General features: G+C 36.1%; 1 protein-coding gene across 9 annotated transcripts in view; it reads right to left on the minus strand.

The window, feature by feature from the left end:
• LOC105477421 (NOP2/Sun RNA methyltransferase 3) overlaps positions 1-20815 on the minus strand; it is a 258079-nt gene that overhangs the window by 130261 nt on the left and 107003 nt on the right. For 2 of the 9 annotated variants that reach the window (XR_011620414.1, XR_011620412.1), the window contains exon 8: positions 1568-18078. The exons of 5 other annotated variants lie outside the window; for them this stretch is intronic. The gene's annotated coding sequence lies outside the window, so the exon portion shown is untranslated. Of the gene's footprint in view, positions 1-1567; positions 18079-20815 lie in introns of those variants that run through there. 2 more of the 9 variants (XR_011620413.1, XR_003017026.2) reach the window with 2 other exon arrangements.

Below are 20815 nucleotides of genomic sequence, written 5' to 3' on the forward strand. Positions count from 1 at the left end.
CCATCCTAAAATTCTAAATTTATTAATTTATAAATTCATTAGTTTATAAAGACCTTGAGAGAAAAAAATTCTAAAACCTCATCTTCAAGAGCATAGTTCAGGGTTTAACAGCCTTCACTATAAGAACATTGTTGCTTAGAATTAAATTTAAAATTTTTACCCTAATTTAAGTCTCATGCTCTCTTGTGCATACTTTGATAGCAAAAATTTGGTACAGTTTGCTCAATATTCACCCTTTATTTGTGTGTAGATATTTCCTAAAACAACCTTCTGAAATTGTGTCTGTAACTCACATTTCCCATGGCAATTGTTATTTCTATATTTTGAAAAAATCATATGAGATATCCACCTCACTGATGAGGACTTTCATGAATATAATAGAAGTACTTCACTTCTAAATCTATGGATGTTAAGAAATCTATTTATAAGGAAAAGAGACTGAGTAACAAATTTACAAATCAAAACATGCTTTAAAGCTAAAGTTATCATTTCTAAATTAAGTAGCTAGAAAAATAAGCCTATTAGTTAAAACAGGTACATACATTATTCAAATGATACAGCTAACATTTTAAGCTTAATATAAATGAAAAGCAAATGCCTAATTGATAGTCATTTGTTCTTGTCACTATACAACTAGAATAGGGCAAGCTAGTTTTGTATGTCATCATTCAAAGAGTGTTCCAACATCCTTTACAAAATTAAAATAATGCATAATATTAATTTTGTTTGTTTTCAGTTTCTAGGACATGTCTGACATATAATACTGGATATGTTCAGTCTCAATTTGTTATTTTTATTGTAAATCCTGATGAAGGGTGTTAGCATTGCATTCAACAAGATTCATCAAGTGATTAATTTTCTTGAAGCAATATGAAATTAATCCAGTAAAATGGAGTTACTTAAAAACACTAATCAGATGTCAGTGTTTGCTTCTCAACCATGATCCCTATGCACTATTTAACTGCGTAATCTACAGAACTGGTAATCTCCATTTGTCTCTATTGACAAACTTACTTTTATGAAGTCTGAACTGCAAGGAAAGTAGTTGAAGTTAAAAGTAAGAACAAAATGGGCCGTATAAAAAGAGTGCCTCTTTGGTAACCATTAAAGGTCAATTTTCATATGAAAATATATTGTGGAGAATAAGAATGAGTTTTCTTACAGGTAGAGAAAGGAATTACAAACAATGAAAGAAAGCTAGAATAAAACCTGTGGTGGTGAACTGGAATCTGAGGTAACTATATCAGTTTTTAATATAAATATGAGTGGATATAAAAATAAATACAGATGGCCGGGCATGGTGGCTGACACCTGTAATCCCAGGACTTTGGGGGTGGATCACGAGGTCAGGAGAGCGAGATCATCCTGGCTAACACGGTGAAACCCCGTCGTCTCCACTAAAAATACAAAAAATTAGCCGGGCGTGATGGCGGCGCCTGTAGTCCCAGCTGCTCGGGAGGCTGAGGCAGGAGAATGGCGGGAACCCGGGGGGCGGAGCTTGCAGTGAGCTGAGATCCGGCCACTGCACTCCAGCCTGGGCGACAGAGCGAGACTCCGTCTAAAAAAATAAATAAATAAAAATAAAATAAATAAAATAAAATAAAAATAAATACATATATGTATATATGCATAGGTTAGTTTACATACACATATTTCCTACCTCTGTCCACTGAGAGAGAGCCTAGGAGCAAAGCTATTTCAGCAGTAATGAGAATACCAGGGTCTTCATTTCTTAATATCGTCCTTCAGTAAAAGGAACCAGAGGTCTTGAAGGAATGGTGGATTCCAGGTCTGAGGCAGGGAAGGTACAAGACCATCCTGGAATATCTTGTGGTGTTAGAAATAAAGAAAATGCGGCCGGGCGCTGGTGGCTCACGCCTGTAATCCCAGCACTTTGGGAGGCCGAGGCGGGCGGATCATGAGGTCAGGAAATCGAGACCATCCTGGCTAACACGGTGAAACCCCGTATCTACTAAAAATACAAAAAATTAGCCGGGCCTGGTGGCGGGCACCTGTAGTCCCAGCTACTCGGGAGCCTGAGGCAGGAGAATGGCGTGAACCCGGGAGGCGGAGCTTGCAGTGAGCCGAGATGGCGCCACTGCACTCCAGCCTGGGTGACAGAGCGAGACTCCGTCTCAAAAAAAAAAAAAAGAAAGAAAGAAAGAAATAAAGAAAATGCTAAAAATTGATGGGAGCACATTGAAGAACAACTTAAAGAAACTCAGTGACCAAATCAGGGTTAATTTGAGAACCAAAATAAACAAGGACGTATTAGATTAAAACCCATAGTCCATAGTGATATAAATGATTGAATAAATTTAAAAATGAATGACAAGGATAAGATTTTGCTAGCATCAAATTCTAATTAATTAATGTAGAAGGAATGATGACTGTAGAAAATCACCATTAGGACAAAAATAGTAACTATTACAGGTTAGAGTCACAGATGAATGCTAAACTTAGTATAAAGATAGGAGAAGCAGCAGAGTATTTGCATGGCTTTAAACTATCTCCTCGCCAGATACTTACTAATGACAAAAAATAATAATAATAACTTTACAGTGGAGAAACCTAGCAGACACCACCTTAACCAAGGGATCAACGTTAAATTATGTAATAAGACATAATGTATTAATATATATCAACATCCTGTATGTCCTGATGCGATGCTCTGAGAAGGTCACAATATTACTACCATGGAATTCTTGCCAAAAATGCATAGATTGAATTTAATCATGGGAAAACATCAGACAAACCCAAATTCAGTGACATTCTACAGAATAACTGGTCCATGCTCTTCAAAATGTCAAAGTCATAAAAGACAAACAAAAACAGAGGAATTGTAATAGATTGGAGAAGACTAACAAACTATAACACTTAAGGCAAGATAGGATTATGGATTGAATCTTGGATTAGAAAAAGTGTATTGGTGGTACAACTGGCAGAATTCAAATAAAGTCTCTAGATTAGTTAATAGTATTATTGTATCCATGGTCATTTCTTGATGTCATTAATTTTAGTGTGGTTATGCGAGATGTTAATATTAGGAGAAGTTAGGCAAATGGTATATAAGACTTTTCTGTGTTATATTTTAAAACTTTTGGTAAGTGTGAGATGATTTCAAATTTAAAATATTTCATCTTCACCCTCATTTTCATGAACTTCAGTTGAAAACACTTAATCTTTGTGTTGAGGTTGTCTATTGCTATGAAATAAACCACTTCAGAGATAGTGGCTTAAAGCGACAGTCTGTTATTATTATGTCTCATGTTTTTAGGGGTTGAATTTGAAATCATAGGAACAGCACAAATTGCTTTTTTTTTTTTTTTTTTTTTGAGATAGAGTATTGATCTGTTACCCAGGCTGGAGTGCAGTGGCATGATCTTGGCTCACTGCAATCTCTGCCTCCTGGATTCAAGTGATTCTCCTGCCTCAGCCTCCTAGGTAGCTGGGATTACAGGCACCCACTACCACACCTGGCTAATCTGTGTGTTTTTAGTAGAGGCAGGGTTTTTTCATGTTGGCCAGGCTGGTCTTAAACACCTGGCCTCAAGGCGTCTAAACACCTTGGCATCCCAAAGTGCTGGAATTACAGGCCAATTACACAAATTTGATAACAGATGAAATGAACCAATTTCTTGCAGACACAACATGCCAAAACTCACACAAGAGGAAATGGACAATGTGAGTAGGCTTATATCTATAAAGGAAATTGAACCAATAGTTAATAATCTTCCAACACAGATAGCACCTGGCCCAGATGTGTTCACTGTTGAATTCTACCAACATTTAAGAAAGAAATGATACCAATTCTCTACAGACTTTCAGAAAATAGAAACACAGGAAACACTTTCTAATTCATTCCATGAGGCCAGCATCATCATAATACCAAAACCAGACGAGACTTTACAAGAAAATAAAACTACAGAACAATATTTCTCATAAACATAGATGCAGATGTAATGAATAAAATATTATAAAATCAAACCAACAAAGTATAAAAGGAATTATATATCACAACCAAGTGAGATTTATCCAAGATTTGAAAGGCTGGTTTAACATTTGAAATAAATCTATGTAATCCTTCACATCATCAGGCTAAAGAAGAAAACTCACATGATAAATCAATAGACACAGACACAAATTCATAAAAAAAATCTAGGAATAGAGTTGAACTTCCTCAACTTGATCAAAAAACATCAACAAAAAACCCATTGCCAACACATCTTATAGTAAGAAACTTGAAGCTCTCTCACTAAGATCAGGAACAAGGCAAGAATGTCCACTCTCATTACTGCTTTTCAGCATCATACTGGAAGTCCTAATAAATGCAATAAGGTGAGAAAGATAAATAAAAGGTATACAGATGAGGAAGGAAGAAAAAAAAAACTATCTGTTCACAGATGACATGACTATCTATGCAGAAAATCTGAAAGAATCAACAAAAAATTCCTGGAACTAACAAGGTTGCAGGATACAAGATTAATGTACAAAAGTCAATCACTTTCCTAATACCAACAATGAACAAGTGGAATTTGAAATTAAAAGGACATTGTCATTTACATTAGCACCCCCAAAAATGAAATACTTAGGTATAAATCTAACAAAATATGTTCAAGAACTATGAGGAAAACTACAAAACTAATGAAAGCTATCAAAAAAGAACTAAATAAATGGGGAGATATTCCATGTTTATGGATAGAAAGACTCAATGTTATCATGATGTCAGTTCTTCCCAACTTGGTCTATGGAGCAACACAATCCCGGTTAAAATTCCAGCAAGTTATTTTGTGAGGGGAAAAGGCTGATTCTAAAGTTTAAAAGAGAGGTAAAAGGCTCAAAATAGCCAGCTCATTATTGAAGAAGAAAAAAAGTCTGAGTACTGATGCCACCTGACTTCAAGACTTACTATAAAGCTATAATAATCATGACAGTGTGAACTGTCCAAATAATAGAAAATAACTCTATGAAATAGAATAGAGGGCCTGGAAATAGACACACATAAATATAATTAACTAATCTTTGACAAACGGAGCAAAGATGGTCTTTTCAACAAATGGTGCTCATACCAAATGGGGCAACAATCATGCAATAAATAATGATAAATCTAGACACAAACCTCCCATCCTTCATGTAAATTAACTCAAAATAGATCATAGACCTAAATGTAAAACACAAAGCTATAAAACTCTTAGAAGATAACATAGAAAAATAACTTGATGGCCTTGCCTATGGCAATGACTTTTTAGAAACAATACCAAATGTACAATTCATGAAAGGAGTTGATAAACTGGACTTCACTAAAATTAGAAATTTATTCTCTGCACAACATGGTGTCAAAAAAAATGAGAAGACAAGCCATAGACTGGGAGAAAGTATCTGCAAAAGATACAACTGATAAAAGATTATCTAAAATATACAAAGAACTCTTAAAACTCAACAGTAAGAAAATGAACAACTTTATTTAAAAAATGAGCAAAAGACCCGAACAGACACCTTCCCAAAGAAGACATACAGATGGTGAGCAAGCATATGAAAAGATGTTTAACATCATATATCTTGAAGATGTGACGCATCTATCACAACATCATATATCGTGAAGATGTGATGCAATAGATATGCTCATTCATTGCTGGTGAGAATGCGAAATGGTACATCTACTTTGTAAGACTGTTTGACAATTTCTCAGAAAAGTAAATATTCTCTAACCATATAGCCCAGCAATCACACTCCTTGATATCCCTTGTATTTACTCAAATGAATGGAAAACATATGTCCTCACAAAAACCTGCACATAGTTGTTTACAGAAACTTTTATCATGATTGTTAAAACTTGAAAGCAACCAACATTTCCTTCAGTAGTTGAATGGATAAATTAACTGTGGTACATCCAGACAATGGAATATTATTCAGTGCTTAGAAGAAATGAATTATTAAGCCATGAAAAGACATGAAGGAATAGAAGCAACTTAAATGCATATTACCAAGTGAAAGACGTCAACCTGGATAGGCTGCACACTGTCTGATTTCAACTATAGTACGTTATAGAAAAGACAAAATGATAGAGACAGTAAAAAGATAGTGGCTTCCAGAATTGAGGGAAGGGAGGCATGAATAGAGGATTTTTAAGACAGCGAAATTATTCTATATAATACTACAATGGTGGCTACATGTCACTATGCATTTGTCAAAACCCATAGAATGTACAACACCAAGAGTGAACCCTAATGTACACTTTGAACTTCGAACGAGAGTGATGAATCAAGCAGTTTCGTCAGTTGTAGCACATGTAGCACCATGGTACAGGATGTCAACATTAGGGGAAGTTGTGAGTTTCTGGAAATTGATATATATATGGGAACTCGGTACTTTCTGCTCCATTTTGCTGTTAATCTAAAACTGTTCTAAAAAAATAAAGTTTGTTAATTTCTTAAAAACTTTTTTGTATCAAAATGATCAATTCGGCATTTGCTGGAAATATTTATTAAGCAAAACACAGTAAGTGCCAATCACAAAAGAAAAGATTGACAATTCCTAATGCATTAAAATTGGAAACTTCTGTCAATAAGAAATCACATAAACAATTTTTTAAAAAGCTACAGTCTGGGAAAAGACTCGCAAATGTCCAGAACAACTCTAAAAAAATTCAAACAAGCCAACAAAAAAAGTAGTAAAGGAAATGAAGAGGCAATTCACAAAGGGGACCCTAAGTGACCCATAGAAATAAAACAAATGCATAACCTCAGTAGCAATCAGGAGAATTTAAACCTAAGATATTATTTCACATCTATCAAGTCAGCAGACATTTTTAGAAGCCTGAAATTACTAATATTTGGTGTGGATGTGGAGAAATACAAAATTTTTACAAAGTGATAGGAGAATAAATCACTCTCTACCACTTGAGAGATATCTTGCAAAGATAAAAATATTCAGCACTAGAAAAACTTTATCCCACATGAACAAAAAGGCATATACATAAAATGTTTGCTACAACATTGTTTGTAACCTAAATGTTCATCGGCAGGAACTGATTAAGTATGTTTTGATACATTTGTTCAATGAAGCACTATACAGCCATTAAAATAAGTGAACTAAAATTACATGTATTATCATGGACCCATTTCAAAACCATAGAGTGGTGTGAAAAAAGTGAATAATCGAATGGTATGTGTAGTGCAATAGTATTTTTGTAAAGCTAGAAAAGATGTAGATCAGTTCCACATGTTTTTTATAGATACACACAGTTTTAGAGTGTAAAAACCTGCAAGGGAGTGATAAAAATGAACTTGGGCCTATCTCAGTTATTGTTTCAGAGGAAGGTACACAGAGTAGCTTCAACTTCTTGTAAAATTTTATTCTATTTTTACAAATTGTAAAGCAAGTAGAACAAAACGGTTATATTTTATATAATATTCTCTTAAATTTTCTATGTGTTGGAAATATTTCTTAGTTATAGATAAATATGATAAATTCAAACAATTTAAAAGTTCATTTCTTATTAGTACTTATTCCTGGCTTTGGCAGGACAATCTTCCTGAATCTCATAGCTGTAATAGGAGAAATTCTTTAATAACCTAGTAACTTTGACTACAGGAAATGAAAATAGGAACTAAAATCAGGACACGAATTTGTAAGAAAAATCCATAGCCACAAATCCCCTAAATCATGAAAATGAAAGAACACTTCAAGACATCATCTTTCACTGCTCAGTAAGAGATGAAAACGGACAGAAATTGAATATTCTGAACATGATATTTTGTTTGGTTCTCTTACTCCAACTAGTTATTAGACAAAATTTCACTCAGGAAACAAAAAGCCAAATCATGCGGAGATGCCATCTGAAAGTGTATGAGTCACTACAGCAAATGGAAGGCTAGTCTTTCATCCTGAATTGGGAAGTTAAAAAATCAAACCTAGGTGAGAGTCTGAATGAACATGCAATAATTTCGCATCTTGTGTTTGATTTTAGACGTTCTCTGCAGAAGTGGAAATGATAGGTCAAACAGTTTTGTCCCTAGACCATCCTTGCTTTGAAATGCCACCAAGGAAAAATCAGTTATACTCCAGAGAAATGCATTTTAAAAAAATTGGCAAACCCTTTGATTAGCTTCTCTATTTCTTCTATACCTATACTGTTTTTTGTTTCTCATAGATTGGTTTTTAGATATCCCGATGCTGAACAAGCTTCATGCATCTTTGTGCTGGAATGAAAAGGTGCAAAGGCAACAATGTCCTCAAATGCTGTCCTCTCAACATGCACGGCCCCACTCCCTAGAGAGCAAAGCCTAAGGAAGGACAAGGTTTTTTGCATTCCCAACATTTTGCATAATTTTATCCAAATTATGTTTGTCTTTACATTTCACCAAAGCACTAAAAAGTCAGCATCATTTTCAACTTTCAATACTAGGCATAAAAGAAAAAAAAATTCTAAACTACTAACCTCTTTAGTCCTTTAAAATGGGGGCCTTTCATTGCTGTGTACTGGTTCTCGGGTAGAATCTAGTGAAATATCAGGCATCCAAATAAAAATGTAGAGTTTCATGAAAATCTAACAATTGCATTTTTCCATTATGGAAAATATTATATATTAGGGAAGTCTTCTAGATAAGTAATTTATTTTAATTTCTATATCTGATCTTCTTTGACCTTCACCTACATCAGATACCTTTTTGCAAGAGGAAAATGAATAACATGGCAGACAGCAAGTTATTAACTACTCATGAGACTATGAGCAGTTAATTTTCCCAATGACTCATTTCTTAAGAATTCTATTATGATCTCAAAGCATGACAAAATTCATGAGAAAAAAACGAAAAGCCCTTATATTTGAAACAATGGAGCATCTACAGGGCATTATCTTATATTGTTGACTATTTTATGGATTTCATTAGAAGATGGGGTGAAAAGCCTGTGCATTGCTGCTGCTTTGAGTACTTGAGTCCCTTCCCATTCACTTGAGCCCCTCACAGCAACCCTCAGTGATGGACTAAAGAGAGGCAATTCTTCTCCCCATACCCTCTACCTCATGCTGCCTTCTGTCTCAGTCACATTCCTTAAGGACAAATAACTTCTCATTGTATTCATCTTCTTTCCTTATGCTTAGCAGATTGTCTGGTATACAGTGGGGTTCAATAAATATGAAAGAAATAAATTCTCCACATTTCACAGACGTGGAAGCTGAGGCTCAGAGAGGTAGAGAGACTTGTCCAAGCTGGAAAGGCAAATCCCGAGCCCCGTAACTTTGGCAGTCCACTTGGCCTTGCCCATGTTAAGAGATGGAGGGTTACTAACTCCAGACTCTCCTGTTAGGCAGTTGACAATGAAAACTGCAGATTTCTCATGTTCTTCAAAAGGAAGGTGGCCCAAAGAGAGTGAAACCTAATTAAGAGAATATAATGTGATAAAGTATTCATTTACTGATAGTGATAACATCCTGCTCAAGTCAACTAGTGATGACATTTCTGACTGCTACCTTACTTATCAAAGCTGCTAAAAAGGGTATCTTCTGCTCCTACATGATTTAAATCCCTTGAGATCCATTCACACTTAATGTAATCTAATAACGAAAAATGAATCTTATTTCCCACCATGTGTACCTTGAAGCATTTGCTCCTCAGCAGGATTATATAACAGACACCTTTCAAGTGATTCCATGTCAATTAAGAGAAAGCAACTTTAGTTGTGATTGTGGATATTTAAACCAGGTGTGATTTCCTGCCTCTGTTTAGCCAAATCTCCCCAGGTCCCGTTCCATATAGCAGCTCTTGATTTGGTCTGGTCTAGGTAGATGGGGTGTACATTCCTGTTTATTGTGGCACAGCAAGTTTCCAATAGAATGCTGTCAAGGTAATTTCACACAATGGCCGGGCAGGTGTGTTCTGCATAGGAGAAAAGGTTTTTCATCTTTGCCAGTGCAATGAGTTTTCATTCTGAATTCATGTAAAGCCTCAAATGAGGTTACAATGGTAAACAACACAGGAGAAGAAGTTAACAATGACAGTCACGGTTCTCAAAATAGTTTGGCTTTTTTCACCAAATTATTCATGGAGGAAACTTCTTGTTCTGTGGTTTACTTCTGTGGCTTGCTGTCAGGAGAGTGAGTTAGAGTAGAAGAGTGTGATTATTTTTACTAATGAACTTTTTTAATCATTACTTTTTACTGTTTATAAATGAAATGCATGGAGGAATGGAATGAAGTCTCATTTCATATTTTATACATTTAATATTGTTTGAATTTTCAGTGTGGGCTACCTTAGTAATTTTACATATTAATGAAATTTTTAAATGATGGACATCTTCCCAAATATGCTCATTTTTACACAATGCTCATTTTTAAAAACTCTGACAATAACAAAATGTGGCAAATAGCAAGAAATACATAGATACATAAAGCAACCACATTACCCAGTGAAAGATGTCAACTGAGAATATTCATATATACATATTTATTCAAGTTAAATTAGAAAAATATGTTTAACATGGATAATATAGTTTTGTTATGTATTTCCTTCTCTTAATAATATATAAAATTTTTTTTCACATAAATTTATGAGTGTCTACAGCATTATTTTTAATGTCTTCAAAATATTCCATGATGAGCATGTTTTAAATATTTGTTAACCAATCCCTAAATAACATATATTTAGTTTGCCTCCAAATATTATAATATTTCTCAATATTATAGATAATGCTATATAAGCATTTATATGCTTCTCCAATTAACTAGTTAGGATAAGGATGCTGAAGATATGCAGATTTTAGGGCTCTTATTACCTAGCAGACTATCTTGCAAAAATTTTAACAAATAGGTATTCCTACCCACTGTATAGTAAAGATCCCACCAATTTATTATTGACAATGGGTATCTTAATTATCATAAAAACAAAATAAAAATTATTTTTAAAATTTTCATTAATGAAAACAAGCTAGAGAAGCAAGAACATTAATACCAGTAGCATCCTTGTTCAAATTCCTTTCCTGGGGAGAAAGGAAGGAAGGAGCTACAATTTGTTGGGTACCTATCGTTGGCCTAAAAGGAAGAAGCTAAAGCTAAATTAATGCAAGCAGAGTTTATTTGGGCCAAGCTTGAGAACTGCAACCCGGAAGCAGACATTTGAGTTGCCCTGAATATACACTCTGATTAGCAGCAGTTACAAATGGATTCTTAAAGGCAAAATAAGGGAAACAGGGAATAGGCTGACACAAAGTTGTATATCAGTAATTCCCACTGGTTTACAGAAATAACATTGATTAGTGATTGGCTATACGTTGTTAAGCTATAGGGTGTGGGTTATAGCGTCTGATGTGGCATTATTAGGGTAATGTATAACTACTTGTGACAGTAGCAAGCAATTTTAAGAGATGAATACATAGCTCAAAGGGGGAAGCAGAAAATAATTGCTGTCTCATTCTGCTGTCTCTCTGGGCCTGAGCATTAAAGAGACGTGCATTCTTCAGATAAAATTCTTTTATTTTCTCACTGTAATGGACCAGTCACCAAGAAAACTGCTTGATTTCATTCAGTCTTCGATAACAACCCTGGGGAAGTAGACACATATTATTATTCCTGTGTTACAGATAAGGCAGTCAAGGTTCAGAAAGGTTGAGTATCTTGAGCAAGGTTACCCAGATAACCCTGAGATGTGAAGGCGGATTTGTCTGACATTATATTTAGGCTGGATGTTCACCAAATTTCCAACTATTTACGATGTTCGCAACACATGACCTTGCTGAGTTCCACATAATTCAAGGCACTCCTGGTCTTAGATCTGGAAGAAATATCTGAATACTTACGTCTTTTATAGGGAAACATGTAAAGCAAATAGGGAGGAAATGAGAATATTAGTTTGAAACATTTTCACAAAACTTTCAACTCAGGAATTATTTATACTCTGTAAAACTCAATGTTTCAATGATAGAACTTTTAAAATGGACTTAAGGAAAATATATTTTCAGCTACACACTTTTGCCTTAAATTAAAATTTAAAAAAACAAGTTTAACTTACTAATGAGTATGTACCTGAGAAATAAATGGCAGATAAAAAATGAAAAGGCAAAATGAGAACTAAGAAAGCAATGATGTACATCAGGGAATATGCACTTAAGAATAATAGTGACAACTTCTAATGCATAACTCACATCCCACACGCCCATATGAAAGGCACAATCTTGAGTAATAGACGTAGCTGTCACTTATAATATCTGTTCTCATACTTGGCGTTAATGAAAGTGGAGCTGCAGGAGGGAAATGCACATGTTTTTTGTTAGCAATACACGGGTAACTTCACCTGTTCCAACTTTTTACATTCCTTTTGTTGACTACATGTTTATAGAGTTTTTCATGTTGGAATTTAATCATAAAGTCATCATTTAAAAAAGACAATTACACCCTATTTTACTCAGTGTTGTATCATGTTAAACTGTATAGCTTTAGTTAAGTTTCCTATATAAATGATTACTCCTTAATAAGGCATTTTAAAGAAGTGGAGCAACACAAAAATTCGGAGCATTTTTTCTAGACTTTTCCCCTATAGCAAGGCAGCACAAATTGACAAATCCCAAATTTTAAATCAGCTGATTATGAAATCTCACATTTCTCCTTATTTTAATGTTATAGTTCCCACTTTTCTTCCAACAATGCAACCTGCTTTTGAAATATGTGTAATGGCCCATATACACTGTGGAATACTATGCAGCTATGAAAAAGGATGAGTTCCTGACCTTTGCAGGGATATGGATGAAGCTGGAAACATCATTCTAAGCAAACTATCACAAGGACAGAAAACCAAACACCGCATGTTCTCACTCATAGGTGGGAGTTGAACAATGAGAATACATGGACACAGGGTGGGGAACATCACACACTAGGGCCTGTCGGGGGTGGGGGTGAAGGGCTGGGCGAGGGATAGCATTAGGAGAAATACCTAAGGTAAATGACGAGTTAATGGGTGCAGCAAACCAATATGGCACATGTATACCTATGTAACAAACCTGCATGTTGTGCACATGTACCCTAGAACTTAAAAGTATATTAAAAAAAAAACTAACAACAAAAAAAAGAGGGCCAGGCGCGGTGGCTCAGCCTGTAGTCCTAGCACTTTGGGAGGCGGAGGCGAACGGATCACGAGGTCAGGAGATCCAGACCATTCTGGCTAACACGGTGAAACCCCGCCTCTACTAAAACTATGAAAAATTAGCAAGGCGTGGTGGGGGGCGCCTGTAGTCCCAGCTACTCAGGAGGTTGAGGCAGGAGAATGGCGTGAACCCGGGAGGAGGAGCTTGCAGTGAGCCGAGGTCACGCCACTGCACTCCAGCCTGGGCGACAGAGCCAGACTCCGTCTCAAAAAAAAAAAAAAAAAAGTGCAGTGCCCTAGTTCTTGTAGGAAATCGGATGCTAATCTTGTTTTTTATTTCACAACTTAAATTTACAAAATCACAAAACTAAAATCAGAAGACAAGGAAACTAGGAAAATCCTAGCTGACTTAAGCTTGGAGAGAGAAAACTGATTTTCTTTTTCTGTTTGCAAATATATACCCAAAGAGAAAAATTTAGGAGTGGGAGTGATGCTGGCGTTCCCATCAAATCCGATAGATACTTGCAAAACGAACCTTTATTCTAATTTATGCTGTGGGAAATCAGTTTTAACCATGTGTTGACAAAAGGCATCTCCCAGAATCCTGACATTGATGCACATAGGGTGGCTATCTTTAATCTGAGACTGGGCTAAAAAAGTCTTCCCCAGCCCCACCCCAAACACACACACACTCACAAAGGCTACTGCCTTCCTAACAGAAAGATCTCCAGAATGCCCCCAAGGCATTCATCCTGTGTTAAGGCAGCGCTAATCTCAATCGAAGCACTTCTGATATAAAATCAATTGTTTCAATCCTCTAAAAGAAATCTCCCTAAATAAACAAATGCATGAATAGTATGGTATTGTTTTTACCGAGGAGTTTTACATTTGGCAATATTCCAACTTCCCTACAGATACAAGACACTGGCATTTGTCATGCACACTATTAAGAGAAAAAATAAAAGTTTGATTATACTATATCTAATTAATCTCAAAAAGCCACGGTCAAGTTTTGTTTCACGTTATTAGTATTGGCCAGAAAGCATCCTTCAATTCTCTTGGACATATTGGGAACATAGCCTCATTCGGCTCCCTTGCCCTGGCCTCTGCAGAAGCAATGTTTCAAAGAATAAGAATTCTGTCATTAGAAGAACAACACGTGAGAGACGAAAGACGCCCAAGCTCTCATGGGCAGACAGCGTTCATTAGAACTCTGAGAGCTGAGGCATCTCACCAACTCAATTTAGACAACTTTTATTTACTCAACACTTAGAAAAACTATAAAGAAAGAATAGATAGCCTTCAGGCTATTCCTAAATTACCTCAGGAGTAACACAACTCTTCTTTCCTGCTGGGTAGGGAATCCACTGACTTCTCCACAGAGGAGAACTTCACTTTTTTGACAGCAGCCTGGGTCTCCTCCTACTGAGAGTCAGGCCTGGGGGGCATTTTCAATTAGAGCAGAAGGAAGCTTCTTAGTCTTTTCATATCTTGATCCAAATGCCCTAATGCCCTGAGTGGGACAGCACGTAGATTGTAAACTGATGCTCCTATAAAATCCATATATGCATCCTTGCTGCATAACTAAAATATAAGACTGGTACATTGAAAATCACAGAGAAGGGACATTTAAGATCATTTAGTTGACTACCAGACCATAAAAACCTCTACCTGTGAGCCAGACCTGATATTAACCTTCAAAACTCAGGTTAAGTCTTTTTTAAATTTTTTTTTTATTTTGTGATGGAGTTTTACTCTTGTTGCCCGGGCTGGAATGCAATGGCGCGATCTCGGCTCACTGCAATCTCTACCTCCCGAGTTCAAGCGATGCTCTTGCCTCAGCCTCTCGACTAGCTGGGATTACAGGCAAGCGCCACCACACTCGGCTAATTTTGTATTTTTTTTAATAGAGATGGTGTTTCTCCATGTTGGTCAGGTTGGTCTCGAACTCCTGACCTCAGGTAATCCTCCTGTCTCGGCCTCCCCAAAGTGCTGGGATTACAGGCGTGAGCCATCACACCCAGCGATGTTAAGTCTTAAAAAGGGAAAAGAACAGAGGGGAAGATTCAGGGGCTTGCAGATTGGGGAAGGGAAGGAGACCCAAAGTTTACACCACTGTGAATAGTTGTAACTTCTTGTTAGTAAGAAGTATTTGAGGTACTTTAAAGTTTACATTTAATGTTTTAAATGTTTTAGAAATGATCATTTTGAAAAGTCTCCAGTTTATGTATATTAATGAACAAATATGAAGAGCAAACACACAATGCTTACATAGTACTAGGCACTCGAAATGCTTAATGTGTATTAAACTTCCTTAATCCCCACGACAACCCTATAAAGAGGTGCTATTGTTATCATCACTATTTACAGGTTAGGGAACTGAGAGGTTCATTAACTTTCCCAAGGTCACACAGCCAGTAAGTATTACGGCTGGGTTCATATCAGGAATTCTGGCTCCAGAGTTCATGCTGTCAACTCCCACATGATAACAATCTCTTTCAGTTTGGGGAGATAATTAAATTTTATTTTTCTTTTAAACGTCATGCAAACGCATCACTGGATTGACTCTCAGGCAATAAACTGAATCCCTTCCTCCTCCTCCAAGTTCCCTGACTAGGTTTATTTTAAAGGTGTGTGCATTTAAGTTTTTATATTCTCAGAAATTATTTTGTAAATAGCATAAAATTCTTTGGAATTCCCAGATACATGCAAATAAAATTTGGAACTGATATTTGATGCTTTAGCAAGCTGTGCCAAAGTCATTTTTCACACTACAAAAGATAAGTTTCAATAGCCAAATGATTGGTTTATTTATTTATTCAATTATTCACAATATGTAGAGCATGAGATCTTTTGGGTTAATTTTACAGATGAAAAATTCCATAGAGAGTGGAGAAATGAACAGATGGCATAATTCCAGGAAAAGCCCGGAAACTTAGTAGTTTTCTGCATAGTAATTTAAAGTAAAATTCACGTCAAAACCAAAGCATATGACTAGTTTAAGCAGGCAATCTGTTGTCTGGGTTAGAGTTTACAGAAAAAGCATAAATATCACCAATAAGTATATCATCTCTGACTCCAGAGACATTCCTACACCCTCTAATTGGTGCCATTCTGTACTAATCAATATATTACAAGCACCTAATAGGCACTTCTGCAAATCCTGGAGAAACAATTCACACCACAAAATCACGGTAGCCCTGAATATTCATACCGAAGTGCAAATGTTAATTCATGCAGTGCTTGCGTTAAACTGGTCTAATTATCTACTGAAGGAATCTATTAAAGGCATGCTGTCAATCCTACAGATTGGGTTCAGCAAAGTGAAACTGAATTGCGTGCCTTTTCAGCTAATTGCAAAATTCTGCCTGACATGCTTTAAGAATGGTCAAAAAAAGTACACACAGCCAGCATACAGCTCCCAATGAACACTGCTGCTTCTCCTCTTGTCAATCAAGGAAATACAGGACACAATGACAGGAAGAGAAGCACAGTCTAGGAGAAGGGTGTCCTTTCATTACAACTCATATGATCTCATGAGGAATGTGGCATGCTGCAAACCACCTGATTTTTTTTTTTTTTTTTAATCTCAAGCGGCATATACCCGGGTTTTCATTGCATAGTTAGAAACAAGAACCAGTAACTTTTAAACCTTAATGATGTTTCTCAATGGCTATATTTAGTATTCCTATCGATTTAGCGGAGGGAAAAAAGTTTGTTTATAGAAGTCTTTTTCTCTTTGTCTCTAACATTAGAATAAAAAATAAAAGTAAGATCTTTCCCTCCTGCCACCCTCACTTTCTCTAGCTTTGCTGCATCACAGGTTTCAACTAGCTTCTCCCATATTCAGATAATGCTGAGTAAACTTTGTTAGGACAGAGGAACTACGTTACAACAGACCCTCTCTATTATTTTCCAAAATATTTTGCGGGATGTGGCTGCTGTGCTGTCCAATCAGATAATCTTTTCTTCTGCTTAGAAAATGTTCATTATCATATTTCCTTGGCCAGTCAGATTTCTCACACACTTTTAATATATTCATACCTATATTCAAAACAGATACAAAAACTCAAGTTCAAAATAGTAACCCTGAGCCGTCAAATAGCTGATTTAGCATTTGCATGCTATTTTAGAAGACAAACAGAATTTAATCAGATTTTATAAAGATTACTCTCAATAATGAATAAGGGATTGACGATTAAGTTATTTGGGAAATTCACTATATAATGATTCACATCCTATTTCTCTTTGTCTCACATTATGTGTCCAAAATAGCACCCAATCTAAGTAAGTTTACCTTCAAAATCTATCCAGATTCTATTCACTTGCTACCACCTCAACTGCTACAGCCTAGTTCAAGGTATCGTCATCTTTTGCCTATAGCATTGCAATAACATAAAAATTTGGATCTCTGCTTTCACCTTTACCCCTCCTTTAGTCTTATACCTCCTCCACACAGAAGCTATAGCATAAAGATGACATAAAGAAGTCAAAAAAACAAAAATATCAAAGTGAAATAAGGCAGTCTCAAAAAGAGAAATACCATATTATTCCACTTATAGAGGTATCTAAAATTGTCAAACTCATAGAAACAGAAAGTAAAATTATGGTTCCAGGGCTGAGGGTAGGAGTGGGGAGACGTGGGGAGTGGTCCCATGAGTCTACAGTTTCAGTTTGGCAAGATGAGAAGTGCTAGAGCGCTGTAGCACAGCAATGCACATATAGTTGACACTACTGAATTGTACACTTAAAAATGATTATGATGGTAAAAAGGGTTTTTTTAATGTCAGATCTTATCTTTTTTTCTGCTCAAAACCGTCTAATGATTTCACATATTACTCAGTAACATTCTGAACCTTTTCCTTGGCCCACAGGGCTAAGCATGAATGCCCCCAGTCTACTCTATAGGGTCTGCACCAACCCCCATACCTACCTATGGAAACTCACCTCCTCTGTACTCGCTCTTCACTCATCTCTCTAGCCAAACTGGTTTTCCCTCTGCTTCCTGAAAACACCAAGCACATGTCTTTCAAAGCACACTCCTCCACAGTTCCAGCTCTCTAAAATTATACCTGATTTACTGCTCATCCTAGCATTCGTCAGCACCTGATCAATATTCTATTTATATCTTTTCTGTCTCCCCCAATTAAAAATATAAACTCCAACAGATCAAAACATTGGTTTTGTTCCCTGCCTTATCCCCAATGCTTGGGATAGCACCTGGGGACATTGTAGATGCTCAACATTTATTAACTAAATGAATAATAAACAAATAAATAAATAAATAAATAAACAAACAAATGGCATGAATGAACGTGATTATGGATAGCTGAACTGTAAAAGAAAATACATTGTATTACTTAGTCTTATTTTACTTATTTATTTATTTTTATTTTTTATTTTATCTTATGCTTTTTTTTTTTTTTTTTTTTTTTTTTTTTTTACGGAGTCTCGCTCTGTCTTTCAGGCTGGACTGCAGTGGTGCAATCTTGGCTCACTGCAACCTCTACCTCCTGGGATCAAACGATTCTCCCCACCTCAGCCTCCTGAGTAGCTGGGATTACAGGTGTCCATCACCAAGCCCGGCTAATTTTTGCATTTTTAGTAGAGACGGGGTTTCACCATATTGCCCAGGCTGGTCTCAAACTCCTAAACTCAAGTGATCCGCCTGCCTTGCCCTCCCAAAGTACTGGGATTACAGGCATGAGCCACTGTGCCTCATTACTTATTTTAGGTCCTTACTCTAATTCCGGACACAATTTCCTAGGGCTGCTCAGCTTAACTCAAATTTATCTTACTAAAGTGGAAGTATTATTTATAGGGTCTAAGAAATATATTAATGTATGAAGTATAAAAAGTAATGTTGTCAGCTGGACGCGGTGGCTCACGCCTGTAATCACAGAACTTTGAGAAGCCGAGGCGGGCGGATCACGAGGTGAGGAGATTGACACCACCCTGGCCAACATGGTGAAACCCCATCTCTACTAAAAACACAAAAAACAGCCAGGCGCGGTGGTGGGCGCCTGTAGTCCCAGCTACTCGGGAGGCTGAGACAGGAGAATGGCGTGAACCCGGGAGGCGGAGCTTGCAGTGAGCCGGGAGGCGGAGCTTGCAGTGAGATCCAGCCACTGCACTCCAGCCTGGGTGACAGAGCGAGACTCCGTCTCAGAAAAAGAAAAAAGTAATTTTGTCTAGTTTTTGATGTTGTATTTTTTTTGTTGTTCTGAGGTCACAGTGTACACAAAGGATCTCGTGTGATATGAGCAGCACTGCTTAACAAACCTGTCCTGTAGCAGAAATATTTAGTGTTGCATTTCTGCGAGTGGGTAACACACTGTGAGGTAGTCATAAATTACAGGCTGATTAAAAACACACACACATTAAAATGTGTGTGTTGTCTAAAGTTAAGCTTAGTAACTTTAGCCTGCATTCCTGACTGCTGATACGAATTGTGCCAAGAGGCCTGTAAGGATGGAGAAAAAAAATAATAAGACAGTAAATGAGGAGAGAAACACAGTTAAGAAAACTGGAACAAAAGGTAGAAACGAAAGAACACAAAATCTGTAGCTGGGAGGTAAATTAAAACGTTTTTAAATTATAATGAAAAAATGCAGAAATGCAATATCAGAAGTTAAATAAGGTCATTCATAAGAGAATATCCATAGCGTATTTCCAACCTACTGTGGAGTAAAATTCATGAATAATATTAAAGGTATTTACATGATCCACTTTTCTCTTGAATAGTGTTTGCCTAATGTAATAAGATCTGGATTGCTTAAGCAAAATACAAATTTGGGGTTATAAGACCTAAACCTGACTGCCCATATTTTAAAAAGAAGAATAACTTTTATGAATACAATAGTTTACAACAATATTATCATTTTATTCCACTAATGTTATGGATTATTGTGATTGAATTCATACCTTGTAATAATTAGGTTATTCGTGATAGAGATACTACTCTTCTTTTTCAGTATACATTGGTGTTGGTTTCATTTAAAACAAAGTCTTAAAATTCAAATTTAATTTAAATAATTTTAGTTTTCCTTTGTAACTAGCATATGAGAAAATACAGTATCTCCTAAAGAATTTAGAATATTCTTTAATGAGCTAAACTCTAACTAAAAATTATTTCTCTCCAGTTTTTCTAAAGTCACTTTTTTTAAACATACATCTATGTCATTTCTTTCCAACTCTTAAAAGTTGACAGAAATACATTTGCAAATGTAAAAAGCAAATAACCCTTAGCTAAGAAGCTTTCCTCTTTCTTTTCCTTTTGTAAAAATATCATTCTCTCTGTGCATATATTTATATAAAACATCCTTGGAGAAAAATGAGAAAAAGCTCCTTTAATAATATCAGAGTTTTCTAGCAGTTAAGTGTCTCACAAACTTATTTATTTTACACAGACCTTATCTCCAGATAGTTAGGCACTTCTGGAAGTAATTTACATGCTTTTGTGGAAAGGCTTATTTAACCCTTTATTCACATGATTATCTTGGCTCAACTAAGGAAAATGTTTGATGAGTGACAGGTTTTGTGTTTCTGTAGCACAGACAGATCTCTGGCTCCTCTGCTTCCTTTCATGGTTGGTTTGTATTGTTTTGCTTTTTTTACTTGTGGCCAGCATTTTAACTATCTGAAGAAATTAATCCTTATCTCTTTCCACGAAGCACCAGATGACTGTTAGCAAGCCACATACATTTAATGTGTCTCAGATCTTTACCCCATCAAATAGGGAA

Source organism: Macaca nemestrina, chromosome 2, assembly GCF_043159975.1.
Source record: "Macaca nemestrina isolate mMacNem1 chromosome 2, mMacNem.hap1, whole genome shotgun sequence".
In the NCBI taxonomy this organism is placed as follows: Eukaryota; Metazoa; Chordata; class Mammalia; order Primates; family Cercopithecidae; genus Macaca; species Macaca nemestrina.